Here is a 21290-nt window from a genome sequence, read left to right on the forward strand (position 1 = left end):
AGCTACTCAGGAGGCTGAGGCAGGAGAATCACTTGAACTCAGGAGGCAGAGGTTGCAGTGAGCCAAGATCATGCCACTGCCCTCCAGCCCAGGCATTAAGAGCTAGACTCCATCTCAAAACAAAAGCAAAACAACAACAACGACAAAAATAACCAAGGAATGAGAGTCTTTATAGCAGTCTTGTTCGCCCTATAAATTCATAGACCTGCATTATGATTTGATATATGAATGGTACATAGCAAAATGTCAGAATTTTCTTGACTATGGGTGTGTTAATAAAAATCAAGTTTCTGAAAAGTGAAGCTCAAAACAGAAACTCAATTGTGGTGCTCTTACCTTAATAATTCTAGCCAGCCTTTCCTAGGGATATTTTTGTCAACTCTCTAACGTGACTACAATAATCCTCATACAGAAAGATCTCAAAATTTTCCTTCTACTACAAATTGTGGAGGAAAAAAATTACAATGTCTTTATTTTGTTGATAACTAATCTGACATTCTGTTGAGATACCACTGTTAAGAAGGCCGAAAAACAAATGAACTACATATTCAGTACAGTTCCAACTAAAGATCATTCAATACATTAAACAGCCTCTTAGAAAACAGTTTCTCATTGAGATTAATTAATATGTCCAAACTCTCAAAAACTCCTCCCTCCCAAACCTCCCTTCTTATATGGAAAGAAAGTATATGGGGAGGGAAATATGTATGTTTCTACATTGTAGCAGTAGAGATTCATGGTACTCTGGTGTTCTGCCCCCTCCTTCCCTTTGTTTGCAGAGCTGTAGCCTCTGTCTGCAGTGTGCCTGGTGTGGTTGATGTAATATGTTATCTGGACTTTATCAGCTTGTTTGGGGCCCAGTAGCATTCCCTGGCTGACTCGGCCTTACCCTGGCTCCCCTTGACTGCAGATTCATAGGTGACATGACTGCATCTGGAAGTCCAGTTCAGCCTCCGCTGTGCAGGGTTATCTTGGAGAGGTTACCTGGTTACCTGCCTCTCCACTCATCATCTAGGCTACATGGAGGCTGAATGCATTTCATGAAGCCTGAGCATCCCCTCCGACTGTCTGATGTGCCTCATCTTTTATTCTGATGAGGGTGTAACCTAAGGACTCTTTCCTCAATGTCATCTCCAGTTTATCTAATGAAACTTTTCATTCTCCAAGACTAAGCCTCACCAGACGAAATTGAGAGATGTACGCCTAATGGTTTTGCTCTCATATTCTCCTTCTATTCTTATTACTATCATCCCTCTGGTTTTGGCTGGAAATAGGGCAAAGCTTTCTTTTGCTTGTCCTTGTCAAATTCTTTTACTTGCAAGTAACAGTAAGCCACATGGCCTAGCTATCCTAAGCTTTTCTACGAACTTAATTGAGAAATTAGATTTTTTTTTTCTGTTTCTTTAGAGGTGAGGGTCTCACCATGTTGCCCAAGTTAGTCTCAAACTCCTGGGCTCAAGTGATCTGCCCTCCTTGTAATCCCTCTCAAAATGCTGGGATTACAGGCATGAACCACTGTGCCTGGCCCGATTTTTTCCTGACGGAAACTAATCTCAGGACTAGGGAAGGAAAAATGTGAGATGAGCCTACAGTATCTTGTAATTCTGGAAAATACAGAAATATTCTAAAAAGGATAAGGACCTGAAGGAGCACTTAATGACCAAAGCTGGAACAATTTCAGCACCAAAATAAATTTTAAAATACCATCACATTGGAGATTAAGTGTAAATAAATACATTTAAAAAACACTGTCGAATGTAAACTCAGAATAGAATAAACATTCATGAAGTCTACACTGCTATGAGTTTTAACTCAGAATAAAATAAATATCCAAGCTGGACATGATAGCATGTCCCTGAAGTCCCTGCTACTCAGGAGGCTGAGGTAGGAGGATCCTTGAGCCCAGGAGCCTAGAAATCTAAAAAGTTGAACTTATGGAAGTACAGAGTAGACTTCAACAAACTAGGCTTAGAAGGAACACACCTCAAAATAATAAAAGCCATAAATGATAGCCAACATCATACTGAACAGGGAAAAGCTGAAAGCATTTTACCTAAGAACTGGAACAAGACAAGGATATTCACTTTCACCATTTCTATTCAACATAGTACTGGAAGTCTTAGCCAGAGCAAGCAGGCAAGAGAAAGATAAAGGAAATTCAACTTGGAAAAGAGGAGGCTGAACTATCTCCATTTCCAATAATATGATCTTATACCTTGATATGATCTTATACCTAGAAAACCCTAAAGACTCTTCCAAAAGACTCCTAGATCTGATGAATGAATTCAGTAACTTCTCAGGTAACAAAATCAATACACACAAATTAGTTGCACTGTTATACCAACAATGACCAAGATGAGAATCAAATCAAGAATTCAATCCCTTTTACAATAGCTACACAAAATAAAATGCCTAGGGATATACTTAACCAAGGATGTACAAGGAGAACTACAAAACACCGCTGAAAGAAATTGTAGATGTCACAAACAAATGGAAATACATCCCATGCTCACGGATTGGACGAATCAATATTTTAAAATGACCATACTGCCCAAAGCAATCTATAGATTCAATGCAATTCCTATCAAAATATCAACCTCATTTTTCACAGAATTAGAAAAACAATTCTAAAATTCACATGGAACAAAAAAAAGACCCTGAATAGCTAAAGCAATCCTAAGCAAAAAGAACAAATCTGGAGTAATCACACGACCTGACTTCAAATTATACTACAAAACAACATGGTACTGGTATAAAAGTAGATACATAGACTAATGAAACACACTAGAGAACACAGAAATAAAGCCAAATACTTACAAACAACTGATCTTTGATAAAGCAAACCAAAACATAAATTAGGGAAAGGACACTCTATTCAATAAATGGTGCTGGGAAAATTGGATAGCTACATGTAAAAGAATGAAACTGGATCATTATCTCTCACCTTATACAAAAATCAACTCAAGATGGATCAAAGACAAATCTAAGACCTGAAATCACAAAAATTCAAGGAGATAATCTAGGAAAAACTCTTCTAGACATTGCCTTAGGCAAAGAATTCATGACTAAGACCCCAAAAGCAAATGCAACCAAAATGAAAATAAATAAGTGGGACCTAATTACAACTAAAAATCTTCTGCATAGCAAAAGAAATAATCATCAGAGTATAACAGACAGAGTAAACAAACAAGCCTACAGAATGGGAGAAAATATTTGCAAATAATACATCTAATAAAGGACTTATATCCAGAATCTGCAAGGAACTCAAACAAATCAGCAAGAAAAAAAGTCTTAATAAAAAGCGGGCAAAGGACATGAATAGACATTTCTGAGAAGAGGATATACAAATGGACAACAAACATATTAAAAAATGCTCGATACCACTAATTATTAGGGAAATGCAAGTTAACACAACAATGAGATACTACCTTACCTCATCTAGACTGGCCATTATCAAAAAGTCAAAAAACAACAGATGTTGGCATGGATATGGTGAAAAGGAATGCTCATACTCAGGGGATGGGAATGTAAATTAGTACAACCTCTATGGAAAATAGTGTGGAGGTTTCTCAAGAACTAAAAGTAGATCTACCATTTGATTCAGATATCCCACCACTGGGTGACCCAAAGGAAAAGAAGTCACTATATCAAAAAGGCATCTGCGCATGTGTGTTTATCACAGCACAATTCACAATTGCAAAGATATAGAATCAGCCTAAGTGCCCGTCACCCGACGCGGGGATAAAGAAAATGTGGTACATACATATACCATAGGACATTACTCAGTCATAAAAAATAACAAAATAATGTCTTCTGCAGCAACATGGATGGAACTGGAGGCCATTATTTCAAGTGAAGTAACTCAAGAATCAAAAACCAGATACCGCCCGTTCTCACTTATAAATGGGAACTACGCTGTGGATACACAAAGGCATACAGAGTGGCTTAATGGACACTGCAGACTCAGAGGAGGGGAGAGCAGGGAGGATGAGGGATGGAGAGGATGAGGGACGCAAAACTACCTATTGGATACAATGTGCACTACTTAGGTGATGGGTGCACTAAAATTCTAGACTTCATCACTATACAATTTGTTCCTGTAACCAAAACCACTTGTACCCCTAAAGCTATTTAAAAAAGAAGGACAGAGTAGAAAATGGTCACCAGAGGCTGGGAAGGTGAGGAGATGTTGGTCACAGGGTACAAAATTTTAGTTAGACAGGAGCAATTAGTTCAAGAGATCTATGGTATAACATGGTGACTATAGTTTATAACAATGTATTGGCCGGTGCGGTGGCTCATGCCTGTAATCCCAGCACTTTGGGAGGCTGAGGTAGGCAGATCACCTGAGGTCAGGAGTTCAAGACCAGCCTGGCCAACATGGCGAAACCCCATCTCTACTAAAAAATACAAAAATTAGCGGGTGTGGTGGCGGGTGCCTGTAATCCCAGCTACTCCGGAGGCTGAAGCAGGGAGAATTGCTTGAACCCAGGAGGCAGAGGTTGCAGTGAGCTGAGATCATGCCACTGCACTCCAGCCTGGGTGACAGAGTGAGACTCTGTCTCAATAATAATAATAATAATAATAATAATAACAACAACAATGTATTTTATTCTTGAAGATCGCTAAAAGTGGATTTTGTATGTTCTCATCACAAAACCATATGTTAATTATCTCAATTTAGCCACTTCACAATACATACATATTTCAAAACATATTGTATGTGATAAACATGTATAATTTTTGTCAATTTAAAATAAATAATTTTTTAAAAAGAATTTGAGAATGGCCATATACATTTTAGATAAGCAGACTTCAAAGCAAGGAAAGTTATCAGGAAAGAAGAGGGTTGTTACATGTTAAAGACATCAGAATTCTCCAAGAAGTCACAATTGTAATTACAGAGCATCAAAATGTGTAAGGTAAAAAGTGATAGATCTGCAGAGAGAAATAGATGAATCCACTAGTATAGTTGGAGACTTCAGCACTGCTCTATCATAAATGAACAGCAGGTAGAAAATCAGTAAGACATAGTTAAACTCAACAGCACCATCTCTGGCACTACTCAAACACATGTTCATTCATTTATTTAACAACTATGTATTTTGTATCTATGCATGCCAGTTGCTTTGCCAGCATTGGGCACACAAAGTAAAATGTGGGTACTTGGTTCAAGGTTAAGTTGTTCCTAAAACCAGAGTTCAAAAAGATTAAGGTATACATGGCTAAGTGGTGAGGCAGTGTTTGGAAGGGTTCCAGTTACATGAGAAGAACTGATGAAGAGGAAGGATTCTGCATGACAGAAAAGATGAATAGTGGGGCAGAGGAGCAAGAATGGTGTTTCACATCCATCCACCTCCTCACCCCACACACCACATGCACACTAACAACATGCACCTTGCCTTTTTGACCAGTGTTGAATACTACGGAGGGAGGAGCCTTAAGTAGAATGTGGTGCAGTTATTTTTATGAAAGATGCTGAGAGACAGAGAAACAAACAATACTATTTGGGTGTTCAGGGGATAAAAGGCAGTACTGAGTGATAAAGGCATAGTCTATCCACTTAACTCCCATCCCCAAAACCACCTAATTCTAAGACCTTCATCTAAACAGTTTCAGCACTGTTGGATGAAAGTACATCTTGGCACAGATGCTACTGTTTTCATGAAGTCATGATGTCGACCAGGCTCCCACAGGTATCTTCCTTACTAAAGGGCACCATCAAGACTGAAGCAGAAGAAAAAGAGATCAAAGACACCATCTGATACACCTGACCTACTTGTCTGGAAGCATTTTGAGGGCTCCCCTGGAGAATCCTAGATATGAAAGGGATGAGACAGGTGAGATTTTAAGGAGACCTGTAAGGGATGGAGTAGACATTACCCACTGTCTCTCAGTGTCTGCAACCCTTTTCTTCTTTTGTGGGTTGTAGCAGAAACCTCCAATTTACCTGAGCACATAGCCATCCAAAATAAAAAGAGAGTCTGGGACATATCTGTGAAGGGAAAGAGTTGAGTGAAAGCTCTGGGAAGTGTCCTTGAAGGGAAGGAGAATGCCATATTTGCTTTTTCTTTCCTTTTTCCTTGGAATGGACATGTTGTCTGAAGCTAGAGTAGCCATCTTGGATCCTCATGGGGAAGCCACATGCTGAGTTTAGCAGAGCAACAAGATAGAGCCTGAATGTCTGGCACCATGGAACGCCATAACAGACCTAAACTGACTATCCCTGGACTTCAGAAAACAAAGTGTAAAGGCTGGCCATGGTGGCTCACTCATGTAATCCCAGCATTTGGGGCAGCTGAGGCAGAATTGCTTGAGGCCTGGAGTATGGGACTAGCTTGGGCATGAGACCTCATCTCTACAAAAATTTTTTTAAATTAGCCAGGTGTGGTGGCACACACTTGTAGTCCCAGCTGTCCAGGAGGTTGAGGCAGGAGGATCCCTTGTGCCCAGGAGTTCGAGGCTGAAGTGAGCTACGATCTCATACTACTGCACTTCAGCCTGGTGACGGAGTGAGACTCCATCTCTAAAAAATAAAATAAAAAGAAATGAGAGAAATAAACACTTGTTTTGTTAAGCCACTGCTACCTGAAGTTTCTGTCACTGCCAAACCAATTCTAATTAAAACATACAGGAATTAGAGAGATGGTAATAAACTCGTGAGATATAGGTTGTTACTATTAAAGTGGTCCCATCAGTAACTCCAGACTGGTGAGGCCTGAAAAGATTTGGTTATCCAAGTTTAGGCCTGGCGTGAATTTCTAGCACTACATATAATGAGAGAATCATAAAAACAGAGGCACACCAGCTGAGGCTACATTAGAGAAATTGTGAACCTCTTCTTCTAACTATTGTCCAATCTACATTCTTTACCTCAAATGTTCTGGCCTGGGAGGAGAACAACAACAAAAATATTAAATTTTATGGATTAAAGAAACAACTCTTTTTTTTTTTTTGAGATGGATCGTCACTCTGTCACCCAGGCTGGAGTACAGTGGCACGATCTCGGCTCACTGCAAACTCCGCCTCCCAGGTTCATGCCCTTCTCCTGCCTCAGCCTCCCGAGTAGCTGGGACTACAGGCGCCCGTCACCACGCCCAGCTAATTTTTTGTAGTTTTAGTAGAGAACGGGGTTTCACCGTGTTAACCAGGATGGTCTTGATCTTCTGACCCTGTGATCCGCCCACCTTAGCCTCCCAAAGTGCTGGGATTATAGGCGTGAGCCACCATGCCCGGCCTAAGGAAACAACTCAAGTTGAGAATTACTGTTTGGGATGCCCTTATTTATGACTTATTTATGTCCCGGGAGGACTGCAGAAATAATTTATGCTCAGATTATGCTCAGATTATGATGTTCAGATTATAATTTATGCCACAGATTATTCTTCTTAGTCCTGAAACTCTTGCAAGCGTAAGTGAGCCCTTTAATCAGCCCTCTGCCTCTCTAAGCCCCAAGCTAAGACCCAAACCGAGATTCCTAGTGCTTGGTGTCCTCAGTATCCATCATGATTTATGAACACAGGTCACAAGAAAGCTTTGTGAGATACACAAAATGCAGTCAGATATCTGCTGAATTTGTGAACTGAACAATAAAATTTGCACATTAATTTAAAAACCTAAGGAAGAACTATGTGTCTTGTGTTTTTAAATTTTAACCAATGTGAATTCCAGTTGCTAAAACCAAAATAAACTTCTGAATAGGCTTTCCGAGAAAACTGTTTTGAGTGCTCCAGAAAACTCACATCAGCTCTTCTGTTTTGCATCTTCTGTTCTGCAATAGCCTGAGAACATCAGCATGTCCTCAATCGCTGCTCAGTGCTTAGTTTAAAGAAAAATCCCCAGGATCCTAGGCCTGGAGCCTGCCCCGGGCCTTCTGTTTTTGGCTCAGGTCCAAGAAGGGTACACTGATGGCTATGGACCTTACTGATGGACTCAAGGGAACCCCTGGGGCACAGCTTGGGCATGTTCAAAGGACAGAGTTGATCAGTTAAAAGAATTATGTAAGAGATATGGAACATTGTGATATGTGCAGTCCATCACACATTGACCTCATTCTCCTCACAGTAAGAACACAAATTATCAAAGTAACATGTCCAGGCTTCAACAGCTTGTAAGTATAAAATAAGGCTACACCTTCATTTAAAAAACACTTAAAGACTTCAAATGTCCATATCCCCAGATAGGAATGTACTTTTCCTTTAACGTCCTTGGGTAACTTATGAATTTCCTGGGGGTGCTACCTTCATGCATCCTCACAGGTCCTTTGAGTTCTTCCTGCTGCGCTCCTTGTCCAGGGGTCATGTCTATAACTGTCCTGTCAGAGTATATCTTGAGCCTGTTCCCACAGGAGCTGCTGCTTCCGGCATCACCCATCGCATCTGTTTCAGGTGATAGGTCCCTGCTGCTTCCCCTGGACTTTTATATCTCAAGAAAATTACAGCTAGAGAAGAGGAATAAGCTCTAGTGTTCTATATGATGGTAGGATGGCTATAGTTAATACACTATACAGTTTCAAATAGCTATTAAAAAGTCAAAAAAATAACAGGTGCTGAGGAGGTTGCAGAGAAAAGGAGAACACTTACACGCTGTTGATGGAAGTGTAAATTCGTTCAACCATTGTGAAAAGCAGCGTGGTGATTCCTCAAAGAGCTAAAAACAGAACTGCCATTCAACCCAGCAATCCCATTACTGAGTATTTACCCAGATGAATATAAATCATTCTACCATAAAAACACATGCAGCTGGGCACAGTGGTTCACGTCTATAATCCCAGCACTTTGGAAGGTCAAGGTGGGCAGATCACTTGAGGTCTGGAGTTCAAGACTAGCCTTGCCAACATGGTCAAACCCCGTCTCTACTAAAATTACAAAGATTAGCTGGGCATGGTGGCACGCACCTGTAGTCCCAGCTACTTGGAAGGATGAGGTGGGAGAATCACTTGAACCCGGGAGGCGGAGGTTGCAGCAAACCGAGATCACACCACTGCATTCCAGCCCAGGCGATAGAGCAAAGATGCCGTCTAAAAAAAAAAAAAACAAAAAAAATACATGCACACAAAATGTTCATTACAGCATTATTCACAATAGCAAAGACATGGAATCAACCTAAATACCCATCAATAACATATTGGATAAAGAAAATGTGGTACATATACTCCATGGAATACTAAGCTGTCATAAAAAAGAATGAGATAGGCCCTGTGCAGTGGCTTACGCCTGCAATCCCAGCACTTTGGGAGGCCGAGGTGGGCGGATCACGAGGTCAGGAGATCAAGACCATCCTGGCTAACACGGTGAAAACCCATCTCTACTAAAAATACAAAAAATTAGCCGGGCGCCTGTAGTCCCAGCTACTCGGGAGGCTGAGCCAGAAGAATGGCGTGAACCCGGGAGGCAGAGCTTGCAGTGAGCCCAGATCGCACCACTGCACTCCAGCCTGGGCGACAGAGCAAGACTCCGTCTCAAAAAAAAAAAAAAAAAGAGAATGAGATCATGTCTTTTGTGGGTACATGGATGGAGCTGGAGGCCATTATCCATTGCAAATTAACACAGGAACAGAAAGCCAAATACTGCATGTTCTCACTTATAAGTGGGAACTAAGTGATGATAATTCATGGACACAAAGAAGGGAACAACAGACACTGGGGCCTACTTGAGAGTGGAGGGTAGGAGAAGGGAGAGGAGCAGAAAAAAAATAACTATTGGGTACTACGCTTAGTACCTGGGTGACAAAACAATCTATACAACAACCCCCTATGACATAAGTTTACCTATATAACAAACCTGCACATGTAGCCTGAACCTAAAATAAGTTAAAAATAAATAAATAAATGAATAAATTCTAACAAGAATAGACTATGTCTTTCCCTTAATTATTCAGAACAGAGCTGAGATCAAATAGAAAAGTCTTTGAAATTAAATTTCAATAAAATTGGAATTTAAAAGCATTCAAACAGTACTTAAATATGCTGAAGGTAACATCTTTTTATAAGCCTGTTTGTTTGCCTTTGGAAATATTTCCTAAGGATAGAGCCCTAGAAACAAACTTCATGGGTTATGTGAGTATTTGATTAGTGATAGTCACCAAAATGTACATGTATGTTCTGTGTACTTTTCTATAACTGCATTATACTTCAGTTTCAATATGTTTAAAATTGTTCTGGAATCAGCCAGGGATGGTGGCTTATGCCTCTAATCCCAGAACTTTGGGAGGCCGAGGCGGGCAGATCACGAGGTCAGGAGTTTGAGACCAATCTGACCAAGATGGTGAAACCCCGTCTCTACTAAAAATACAAAAATTAGCCGGGCTTGGTGGTGCACGCCTGTAATCCCAGCTACTCAGGAGGCTGAGTCAGGAGAATTGCTTGTACCCAGGAGGCAGAGGTTGCACTGGGCCGAGATCGTGCCACTGCACTCCAGCCTGGGCGACAGGGCAAGATTCCATCAAAAAAAAAAAAAAAAAATTGTTCTGGAATCAGCAAATCTGCATTTTAAAACTTGATGCATATTGACAATTTTTTTCCAGAAACCTGTATCAAAACATAGTCTACTAGAATCTCTGAATCCTTCTAACATTATCAGATATATCATATTCCATTCTAGTAGATATAAAATTGTATTTGTCTGGTTATTAATAAGGTTAAACATCTCATATGTTTACTAGCAATTTATTTTCTTTTGTGATTTTCCTATTCATATCTTTTGCATGTCTTTATATATTTATTGACTTCAGGAGCACTTATACAACAAAAATTAATTCTTCTAGTAGATGCTGCAAATATTTACCTTATTCAGATGCTTCTTTTACAAATTTGTGATATTTTTGTCACCTAGAAGTCTTAAAATTTATATAATAAATTATGAACAATGGTTTGCAATATCCCTTAACATTACATTTTCCAACCTTTTCTGTATGTACTTTTATAATGTTTTTAAAATTCTTTATGTTTTGAATATTTAATTCAGATGAGATATTTTTTAGTACATGATGTGAGGTAAAAATCCAACACTACTGATTTTTAAAGTATAGCCCGATATGTCACCATTAGTTTGAAATTCTACCATTGCAGTTTCCGGCATGGCGGAATAAGTTGTTTCATATCAACTTCTTGTTAAAATAATGAAGAGCTGAACACAAATATTTTTTAATCTTTCTGAAGGCATGAGAGAGTACCAAGGTAGTGATGAATTGTGTAACCACCATTCAGGAGCGGAGAGGCTGAGCCTGGTATTTGGGGTCACTTTCCCCCACTTCAAGTCAATGTCAATTTCAAAAGTGGCAAATGAGAAGCTGACAAGAGCTTTAATAAGAGCCATAGGGCTGAGGAAACAAAAATTAAAGTTTAAGACACGAGAATGAGGAGACGTCTGAGAGTGTCCCAGGCTTTTAATAAGAATGCTGAGAGCTGTATCTTAGGAGTGAGAAGGAGCCAGAAAGAGACCTACCATCACCGAGAATAAACCCAGCCCTGTTGCATGTAGAATTCTGATGAATAAATTCAATTAGGTTTGCTAATGGTCCAAGCTCTCCTTCCTGAAAAAAGCAAAAGAAAAATATCACGGAGAGGCCGGGAGCGGTGGCACACACCTGTAATCCTAGTACTTTGGGAGGCCAAGGCAGGTGGATCACCTGAGGTCAGTAATTCGAGATCAGCCTGGCCACATGGTGAAACCTCATCTCTACAAAAAATACAAAAATTAGCTGGGCATGGTAGCGCGTGCCTGTAATCCCAGCTACTCGGGAAGAGAATCACTTGAATCCACAAGGTGGAGGTTGCCGTGAGCTGAGATCGGGCCACTATACTCCAGCCTGGACAACAGTGAGTGGTAGTGGTGGTGGGGTGGGGGTGGGGGTAGAAACTTCATGGAGGAGAATAACATCTTTCAGGGCCTCAAATATCTTTACAATTTTATATATGCCACACTCAACATACAATGAAAAATAATCAAAGATACAAGAAGATAAGTCATGATGAAAGCCAAGAACAAGAGACAGTGAAAACAATTGATGTCCGCATAATCCAGAAAACAATTATTAGACAGGAATTTTTAAATGACTATGTTGAAATACATGAAAGACCAATGCAGTAGTCTAGTCCTGCTCCTACAAGATGACCTACAAAATGCCCACTCCTGTTATATGTGCCCGCATCATCTCCTCCCCTTGAGTGTGGCAAGACTTGTGAATATGATGGGATAGTTACTTCGTGATTACGTTATGGTTTATGGAACAGTTGAATTTAAGAAAGGGATATTATCCTTGGTGGGCCTGACCTAATTAGGTGGACTGGCTGCTGAAAATAAATAATTTGAAGTGTGGGAGGGATTTGATGTGAGGAGATCCTCCATTGCTGGCTTTAAAGATGGAGGGGACAACACGGCAGGGAACAGCTGATGGCCTCAAGTTGCTGAGAGTGACCCCTGGCCAACAGCCAACTAAAAGACAAGGACCTCAGCCTTACAACCAAAAAGGCTGGATTTTGCCAACAACCTGCATGAGCGTGGAAGCAAATTCTTCCCCACAGCCTCCAGATAAGAATGCAACTCAGCTGTTAGATACCGGGCAGAGAACCCAGTTGAGCTGCACCCAAAATTCAGACCCACAGAACTGTGGGATAATAAATATGTGTTGTTTTAAGCCAATAAGTTTGTGGTAATTTGTTATGCGGTAACAAAATAGCTAAGGTAACAAGATTGAGAATTTTGGCAGGCAATAAGAAACAATGCCAAAGAAACAGATGGAATGCCAGAACTGAAAACTGCAACTGAAATAAAAAGCTCAATGCATGGATTTAAAAACAGATAGACTGGCCGGGCACGGTGGCTCACGCCTGTAATCCCAGCACTTTGGGAGGCCGAGGCGGGTGGATCACGAGGTCAGGAGATCAAGACCATCCTAGCTAACACAGTGAAACCCCGCCTCTACTGAAATACAAAAAATTAGCCGGGCGTGTTGGCAGGCGCCTGTAGTCCCAGCTACTCGGGAGGCTGAGGCAGGAGAATGACGTGAACCCAGGAGGCAGAGCTTGCAGTGAGCAGAGATTGTGCCACTGCACTCCAGCCTGGAAGACAGTGAGACTCCGTCTCAAAAAAAAAAAAAAAGCAGATAGACACAACTTTAAAAAAGAGAGAGATCTGGAAAATTGATTAGAATAAAACAACCAGTAATTAAAAAAAAAAAAAAAAGCATGAAAAATACTGAGAAAAGAAGTGTAGGCTGGGCACGGTGGCTCACGCCTGTAATCCCAGCACTTTGGGAGGCCGAGGGGGGTGGATCACAAGGTCAGGAGATCAAGACCATCCTGGCTAACACAGTGAAACCCCGTCTCTACTAAAAATACAAAAAATTAGCTGGGCGTGGTGGCGGCGCCTGTAGTCCCAGCTACTCAGGAGGCTGAGACAGGAGAATGGCGTGAACCCGGGAGGCGGAGCTTGCAGTGAGCAGAGATCACGCCACTGCACTCCAGCCTGGGCGACAGAGCAAGACTCTGTCTCAAAAAAAAAAAAAAAAAGAAGTGTAAGTGACATATGGGGCATATCCAACATACATGGACTTGAGGTCCCAGAGAAAAGAGAAGAGTGAATAGGAAAGAAGCAATCTATGAAAAGTTGGCTGAAAAAAGGCCAAAATTTCTAAACTGTAGAAACATATTAAGCCATAGTTTCAAAAAAGGCTAAAAACCACACAGAAAGAAAACCACATTTAACAACATCATAGGAAAACTAATAAAAACCAAAGAGATAAATCTTTAAAACAGCCAGAGGGAAAAAAGTATGGAGGGGAAGGCGTATTACTTTTCAAGGAACAACATTTGCACAACTTCTTCAATAAATGTAAGAAATAAGAAATATACAATTGTTGTAAAAGATATCAGTTACTAAAATAGACACAGGCAGAAACAGAAAATCTGAATAGGTATATATCTACTACATAAATTCATAATTTAAAACTTACCAACAAGAAAAAGTTAGATCCAGATAGCACTACTGGTGAATTTTTTTAAACATTTAAGAGATAAATAAAACCAACTCAACACAAAATCTTTCATAAAATAGAAATGGGAATACTTCCCAACTCATTTTACAAAGCCAGGATATCCCGATACCAAAACCTGATGAACACATTTTTAAAAAAGAAAATTATATGCAAGTAGCCCTCATGAACACAGATGCAAAACTTCTTAATAAAATATTGGCAAATAAAATCTAGCAATATATTATTGGAATAATACAGCATAACCAAATATAGTTCACCCAAGAGGCCAGACAGGTGGCTCATGCCTATAATTCCAAAACTTTGGGGAGCCTATGTGGGAGGATCACTTGAGCTTGGGAGTTTGAGATCAGCCTATAGGCCACATAGCAAGGCTCCATCTCTACAACAAATTTAAAAAAATAAAAATTAGCCAGGCCTAGTGGTGCACACCTATAGTCCTAGCTACTTGGGAAGCTGAGGTAGGAGATCACTTGAGCCCAGGACTTCAAGGTTACAGTCAGCTATGATCATTCCACTGCACTCCAGCCTAGGCAATAGAGTGAGACCCTGCCTTTTAAAAGAAAAAAGAGAATTCGTTCAAGAATGCAAGGTTGGTTTAACATATAAAAATCAATCAATATAGTCCACTTTATTAACAGAATAAAAGTGAAAAACCATATGACCATTTCAAATGATACAGAAAAAGTCCTTTGCTAAAGAAAGTAGAATAGTGATTGCCAGGGGCTGGGGAAAGGGGGAAATGGAGTTACTATTTAATGGTTATAGAGTTTTAGTTTTATAAGATGACAAGAGTTATGGAGATAGATGGTGGTGATAGTTACACATGATAAATCTATCTAATACTGGCTGGGCGTGGTGGCTCACACCTGTAATTCCAGCACTTTGGGAGGCCAAGGCAGGTGGCTCACCTGAGGTCAGGAGTTTGAGACCAGCCTGGCCGACATGGTGAAACCCCATGTCTACTAAAAATACAAAAAAAAAAATTAGCCAATGGTGGTGGAGGGCTCCTGTAATCCCAGGCTGAGGCAGGAAAATTGCTTGAACCCAGGAGGTGGAGATTGCAGTGAGCCAAGATCATGCCATTGCGCTCCAGCCTGGGCAACAAGAGCAAAACACAATCTCAAAAAAAAAAAATTGTTAAGATGGTAAATGTTATGTTTATATGACCACAATTTTTAAAAATTGAAAAAAGAACACATTTGTCAAAATGAACACCCATTTATTCTACAAACGATTATCAAGCTGGGAATGAAAGGGAACTTTCTCAATCTGATAAAGGACATCTACAAAAAACCTACAACTAATGCTCTTTTAAGATTGAAATCAAGGTAAAGACATTCACTTTCATCACCTCTATTCAACATTGTATTATAGATCTAGCTAGTACATTATAGCATTTTAAAAAACATATAATTCAGAAAATAGTTATTTTACAGATGACACATAATTATTTATGTAGAAAATTCTCAGAAATTCATCCAAAGAGGAAGACTAATATAAGTAATAAGTTAATTACCTTAATAGTCATGAAATGGCTGTTAGCTGTAACCAAGACAACATGAGTCTTTGCATCTAGCTACATAAAAATAATATTTTCATAGCCCTATCCGTTAGTTGGAAGGGAACTTTTTCTGCAAAAGTTCTTTTTAAGTGTTTTCTACATTTCATTGCCCCAAATTGGCTCATGAATTCTTATCCTTAAACCAATTACTGACTATTGTGAGGGATTGTCATGATTGGTTTAGATCAATAAGCAGAGAATGAAAACTGAGAAGTCAGTCAGCAGGCTTTCTACTTCTTTTTATTTTATATCTCTTCCTCATCAAGAATTCAAAGATCTTAGGGCTAAAAAGGAGTCAAAGAATCTCGTTATAGGAATAATTATCATCTATTGAATACTTTATAGCCATTGTTTAGTAGTGCTGAGGTCTGAATGTTGATGTTGCCCCAAAATTTATATGTCGAAACCTAATGCCCAATGTAATAGTATTAAGAGGTGGGGCCTTTAGGAGATAAGTAGTTCATGAGGGCTTTCCCTCATGAATGCATCAGTGCCCTTATAAAGGAATCTTGAAGGAAACTGTTTGCCCCTTCCCCATGTGAGGATACAGCTAGATGGCACCATCTTTGAAGCAGAGAGTGAGCGTTCAACAGACACCAAATCTGCCGGCACCTTGATATTGAACTTCCCAGCCTCCAGAACTGTAAGCAATGAATTTCTGTTGTTTATAAATTACACAGTCTACTTTGTTATAGCAGCCAGAATAGACTAAGACAGATAGTTTTCTTTCACTATATCATCTAATTTTTAAAGACATTATTACTCCCATTTTACAATAAACTGCTGTCAGAGGAGTGAAGTAACTTACTAAAGGTTACACCATAATAATGGCAGAGTTGGAATGAAATATATATGTCTAATTCTACAGCACACTCTTTTTAGTCCATGATCCAAAATCCAAACCATAGAAATTGGTGCCACTTAATCACTTCAGAATTCTCACTAACAAATTTTAGAGGCATTTTGAGAAATAATAAAATAAAAGTAATCCAGAAATTGACCATACTTACATATTTCCCTTACTTATTTTTTCTTTTTCACACATTATAGCTTCTTCTTCTTAGTCCTCCAAGCTCAGTCATCACCTCTCTTGCCCTCCCTCTATCCCCACACACTTAAGTTAGTTCTCTTTTCTTGATTTCTGATATTTTCCTTTTTTCCCTCAGATTTGTAGAAACCCGAATGATGAGGTAAAAATATTACTATCCTAAATAACTGACAATAGCTTTTCTTAGGAAGTAAACTAACTCTTTTTGGGAAAATAACATCATACACTGCTCATCTAGCAGGTAAGACGTTAAGGCCGTACATGTCACAGGAAGTTACATAATAAATACGTGCCTTAAATATAGCAGAAATCAAGGAAAGGAATTTGTTTTGTTCTAAAGAAGAGGGGACAAAACAGAGGGACTGTGTGTGTGCATATAAAAAATCACAAGCCAGCAAGAAAGTGTAAGGTTGAGAACTGTACAAGATGAAGGGCCAGTGAACTGAAGATGGTGTGGCCAATTACATTTTAAGAAAAGAGATGTAATCTGGCTAAAATAAAAAGTTTTCTCAACACAAAAACATAAACCCTCATTTACTCTTTAACTTCCAAATCTACTCCTGAAGACTTTACCTGAGTTGGGGTGTGTGTAGCAGAAGGGGACAGGTATAAATAAGAGTTAAGAAAGGAGCTGGGTCGGCTGGGCGCTGTGGCTCACGCTTGTAATCCCAGCACTTTGGGAGGCTGAGGCGGGCAGATCACGAGGTCAGGAGATCGAGACTATCCTGGCTAACACGGTGAAACCCCGTCTCTACTAAAAATACAAAAAAATTAGCCGGGCGTGGTGGCGGGCGCCTGTAGACCCAGCTACTCGGAGAGGCTGAGCCAGGAGAATGGCGTGAACCCGGGAGGCGGAGCTTGCAGTGAGCCGAGATTGCGCCACTGCACTCCAGCCTGGGCGACAGAGCGAGACTCCGTCTCAAAAAAAAAAAAAAGAAAGGAGCTGGGTTTCAGGAATGCGGTCAACATGGGACCTCACATGCAAAAAGAATATCCGAAAAGCAGAGCGGATCACAAGGATAAAAGCCTCACCAGAAATCTGCAGAAATATTAAAGAAGGGAGTTGGAGTTCTTCCATGTTACAGTTCCAATCATGGCGCCATCTGGTGGTACATCTCACACACATTGTAGATACATTGTAGATACTGGAGGTTTTATCATCATCATCATTTAAGACAGGGTCTCGCTCTGCCATCCAGGCTGGAGTGCAGTGGCACAATCATAGTTCACTGCAGCCTCAACTTCCTGAGCTCAAGTGATCCTTGATCCTCCCGAGTCAGCCTCCCAAGTAGCTGGTACCACAGGCGTGAACTACCACGCCGACTCATTTCTTTCTTTCCCCTTCCTTCCTTTTTTCTTTCTTTCTTTCTTCTTTCTTTCTTTCTTTCTTTCTTCTTTCTTTCTTTCTTTCTTTCTTTCTTTCTTTCTTTCTTTCTTCTTTCTTTCTTTCTTCTTTCTTTTCTTTCTTTCTTCCTTTCTTTCTCTTTCTCTCTTTCCCTCTCTCTTTCCCTCCCTCCCCCTCTTTCTTTCTTTCTTTCTTTCTTTCTTTCTTTCTTTCTTTCTTCTTTCTTTCTTTTTCTTTCTTCTTTCTTTCTTTCTTCCTTTCTTTCTCTTTCTCTCTTTCCCTCTCTCTTTCCCTCCCTCCCCCTCTTTCTTTCTTTCTTTCTTTCTTTCTTTCTTTCTTTTTCTTCTTCCTTTCTTCCTTTCTCTCTCTTTCTCTTTCTTTCTTTCCTCTTTTTTTTTTTTTCTTGTAGAGACAGAATCTCCCTATGTTGCCCAGGTTTGTCTCAAATTCCTGGGCTCAAGTGATCCGCTCGCTTTCACCTCCCAAAGTTCTGGGATTACAGGTGTGAGGCACTGCACTGGCCACTTTTAATATTTTTCAGAAATCGATTCATAAAAGAGAAAAGACTGGAGCTACCATAAATTCAGCACCTACCATGTGCTTAGAATTGTATGTGTGTATATAATTTTAACAACATTGAGTTATCTTTATTTTATAGAGAAATTTATTCGTCAAAGTCTACAAAATTGGTTTTATTTGTTTGCAAGGTCCATTCTCCACACATACTCAACTGTCTCCATAATTCTGTGAAGACTGTAATTTAAAAACATAAAGTGAAAGAAACATCACAAAGCAGAGAATAGAGGATAAAGCCTTAATAATCTCTAGTTAGTATATTCTGAGTTATTTGGGGAGCTATTGTTTTCAAAACAAACAAACAAAAACTTGTAAAAGGAAACCAAAAAAGAAGAAACACTTGGAAAATAAATATATAAAATACCAGGAGTGGAAGAATTAGTATTAGGTTCAAAAGATAAAATCAAAGAAATGACTTCCAACAGAGAAAAACAGAAGAAAAGATAATACAGTAGAACAATCCAAGAGATTCAATACTTGACTAATACAGTTCCAGGAAGAGAGGAGAGAGGGAAACAGAAATTGGAAATTTACTGAAGTAAATTTCCCATACCCAAAAATGTGAGTTTCCAAATTAACCCCACCCCCATCCCCAGTGCAGGATACAATGACTCGTACCTAAGCATGTCACTGTGATAACTGAGAACAGAGGCATAAAAAGATCCTGTAAGCTTTCTAGGAAAATGAAAGCATCTATTTCAAAGATTCAAAATGGCATCAGGCTTCTCAACAATAGAACTGGATGATAGATGACTCTGAAGCAACGCATTTTCACAATTCTGTGGAGGAATTGTAATTCTATAATTCCACACTCTGGCAAATTATTAATCAAATCAGAGAATAGAATAAATACATTTTCAGAAGAACACACAAAATGTACCTCCCAAGCACACTTTCTTACGAATGTACTTCGGGATATGCTCCAAAAAAATCAGGAATAAACAGAGAAGAGTAGACCAAGGAAAAGGGGTCTGGGTAACACTGATTACAGGACTGTAGCTGCAGAGAAGATTTATTGAGGCAGAGGCTCAAGGACAAAAATCTCTAGGAAAAAGGCAAGTAGCTAATAGGAAACACAACTTGACTGAGAAGATGGATGGGTTTGAGGATATACAGCTTGCACAAAGTGTAAGAAAATTAAAAGGTAACAATAGGCCAGGCACGGTGGCTCATGCCTGTAATCCCAGCACTTTGGGATGCTGAGGTGGGCAGATCACGAGGTCAAGAGATTGAGCCCAAATTGGCCCACATGGTGACACCCTGTCTCTACTAAAAATACAAAAATTAGCTGGGCACGGTGGCATGTGCTTGTAGTCCCAGCTACTTGTGGGGCCGAGGCAGGAGAATTGCTTGAACCTGGGAAGCAGAGATTGCAGTGAGCCAAAATCACGCCACTGTCCTCCAGCCTGGCAACAGAGCGAGACTCCATCTCAAAAAAAAAAAAAAAGTTAGCAATAAACTCCAGGAAACACATAATGCTATTTTAAGCTGTATGGTGTTATTGGACTTCCAGAAAACATTGTTTGGATATTTCGAATAATGTAGGCAGTTTTCTGCCTGCTTCCTGACAAGTGACGAGACTTGTGGTCTGGTTCTTGGGCTTCCCTAGCAGCATGGCCCCCAAATGCCCGTCTCCACTCCCACCCCAAAAGAAGAAATCAAGGCTACCTCCTGCTCTGAGACTGGAGGAGACATCAGTCTCTGTAGGTTTGCCGAAGAAGGGAGAAAAAGAACAGCAAGAAGCAATTGAACATATTGATGAAGTACAAAAAGAAACAGACTTAATGAACAAGCCAGTGAGGAGATTTTGAAAGCAGAACAGAAATAATACAAACTCCTCCAACCATTTTTTTAGAAGAGGTCAGAATTGATTGCCAAGATCCCAAATTTTGGGGCAACAACATTTGTCAACCATCTCCAAGTGTCTACACTGCTTGGGGAGGAGGAAGAAGAGGCACTGCATTATTTGATCAGAGTTGAAATGACAGAATTTGAAAATATTAAATCAGGTTATAGAATAGATTTTTATTTTGATGAAAATCCTTACTTTGAAAACAAAGTTCTCTCCAAAGAATTTCATATGAATGAGAGTGGTGATCCATCTGCAAATTCCACTGAAATCAAATGGAAGTTTAGAAAAAATATGGTGAAACATCAAAGTCAGATGCAGACTAAAGCCAGCAGGAAGAGGCAGCATGAGGCACCAGAGAGCTTCTCTACCTGGTTGACCAACCATTCTGATGAAGGTGCTGATGAGTTAGGAGAGGTCATCAAAGGTGATATTTGGCCAAACTCATTATAGTACTACTGGGTTCCCAATATGGATGATGGAGAAGGAAAAGAAGATGAGGAGGAGGAAGAATTAGAAAATATTGACGAAGAAGATGAGGATGAAGGTGAAGAAGATGACAATGGTGATGAAGGGGAGGAAGGAGAGGAGGATGAAGGAGAAGATGACTAATAGAACACTGATGGATTCCAACCTTCCTTTTAAAGAAATTTTCTCGGAGGAGCCAAGATGGCTGAATAGGAACAGCTCTGGTCTAGAGCTCCCAGCATGAGCGATGCAGAAGACAGGTGATTTCCACATTTCCAACTGAGGTACGAGGTTCATCTCACTGGGGAGTGCCAGACAGTAGGTGCAGGACAGTGGGTACAGCGCACCGTGAGCTAGCTGAAGCAGGGCGAGGCATCGCCTCACCTGGGAAGTGCAAGGGGTCAGGGAATTCCCTTTCCTAGTCAAAGAAAGAGGTGACAGATGGCAC

The 21290-nt window shown here is 40.0% G+C and overlaps 1 pseudogene; it reads left to right on the forward strand.

The window, feature by feature from the left end:
* Positions 1 to 20114: 20114 nt before the first annotated feature.
* On the forward strand, positions 20115 to 20986 carry LOC100595952 (annotated as a pseudogene).
* Positions 20987 to 21290: the final 304 nt, after the last annotated feature.

Source organism: Nomascus leucogenys, unplaced genomic scaffold (genome assembly GCF_006542625.1).
Source record: "Nomascus leucogenys isolate Asia unplaced genomic scaffold, Asia_NLE_v1 Super-Scaffold_361, whole genome shotgun sequence".
In the NCBI taxonomy this organism is placed as follows: domain Eukaryota; kingdom Metazoa; phylum Chordata; class Mammalia; order Primates; family Hylobatidae; genus Nomascus; species Nomascus leucogenys.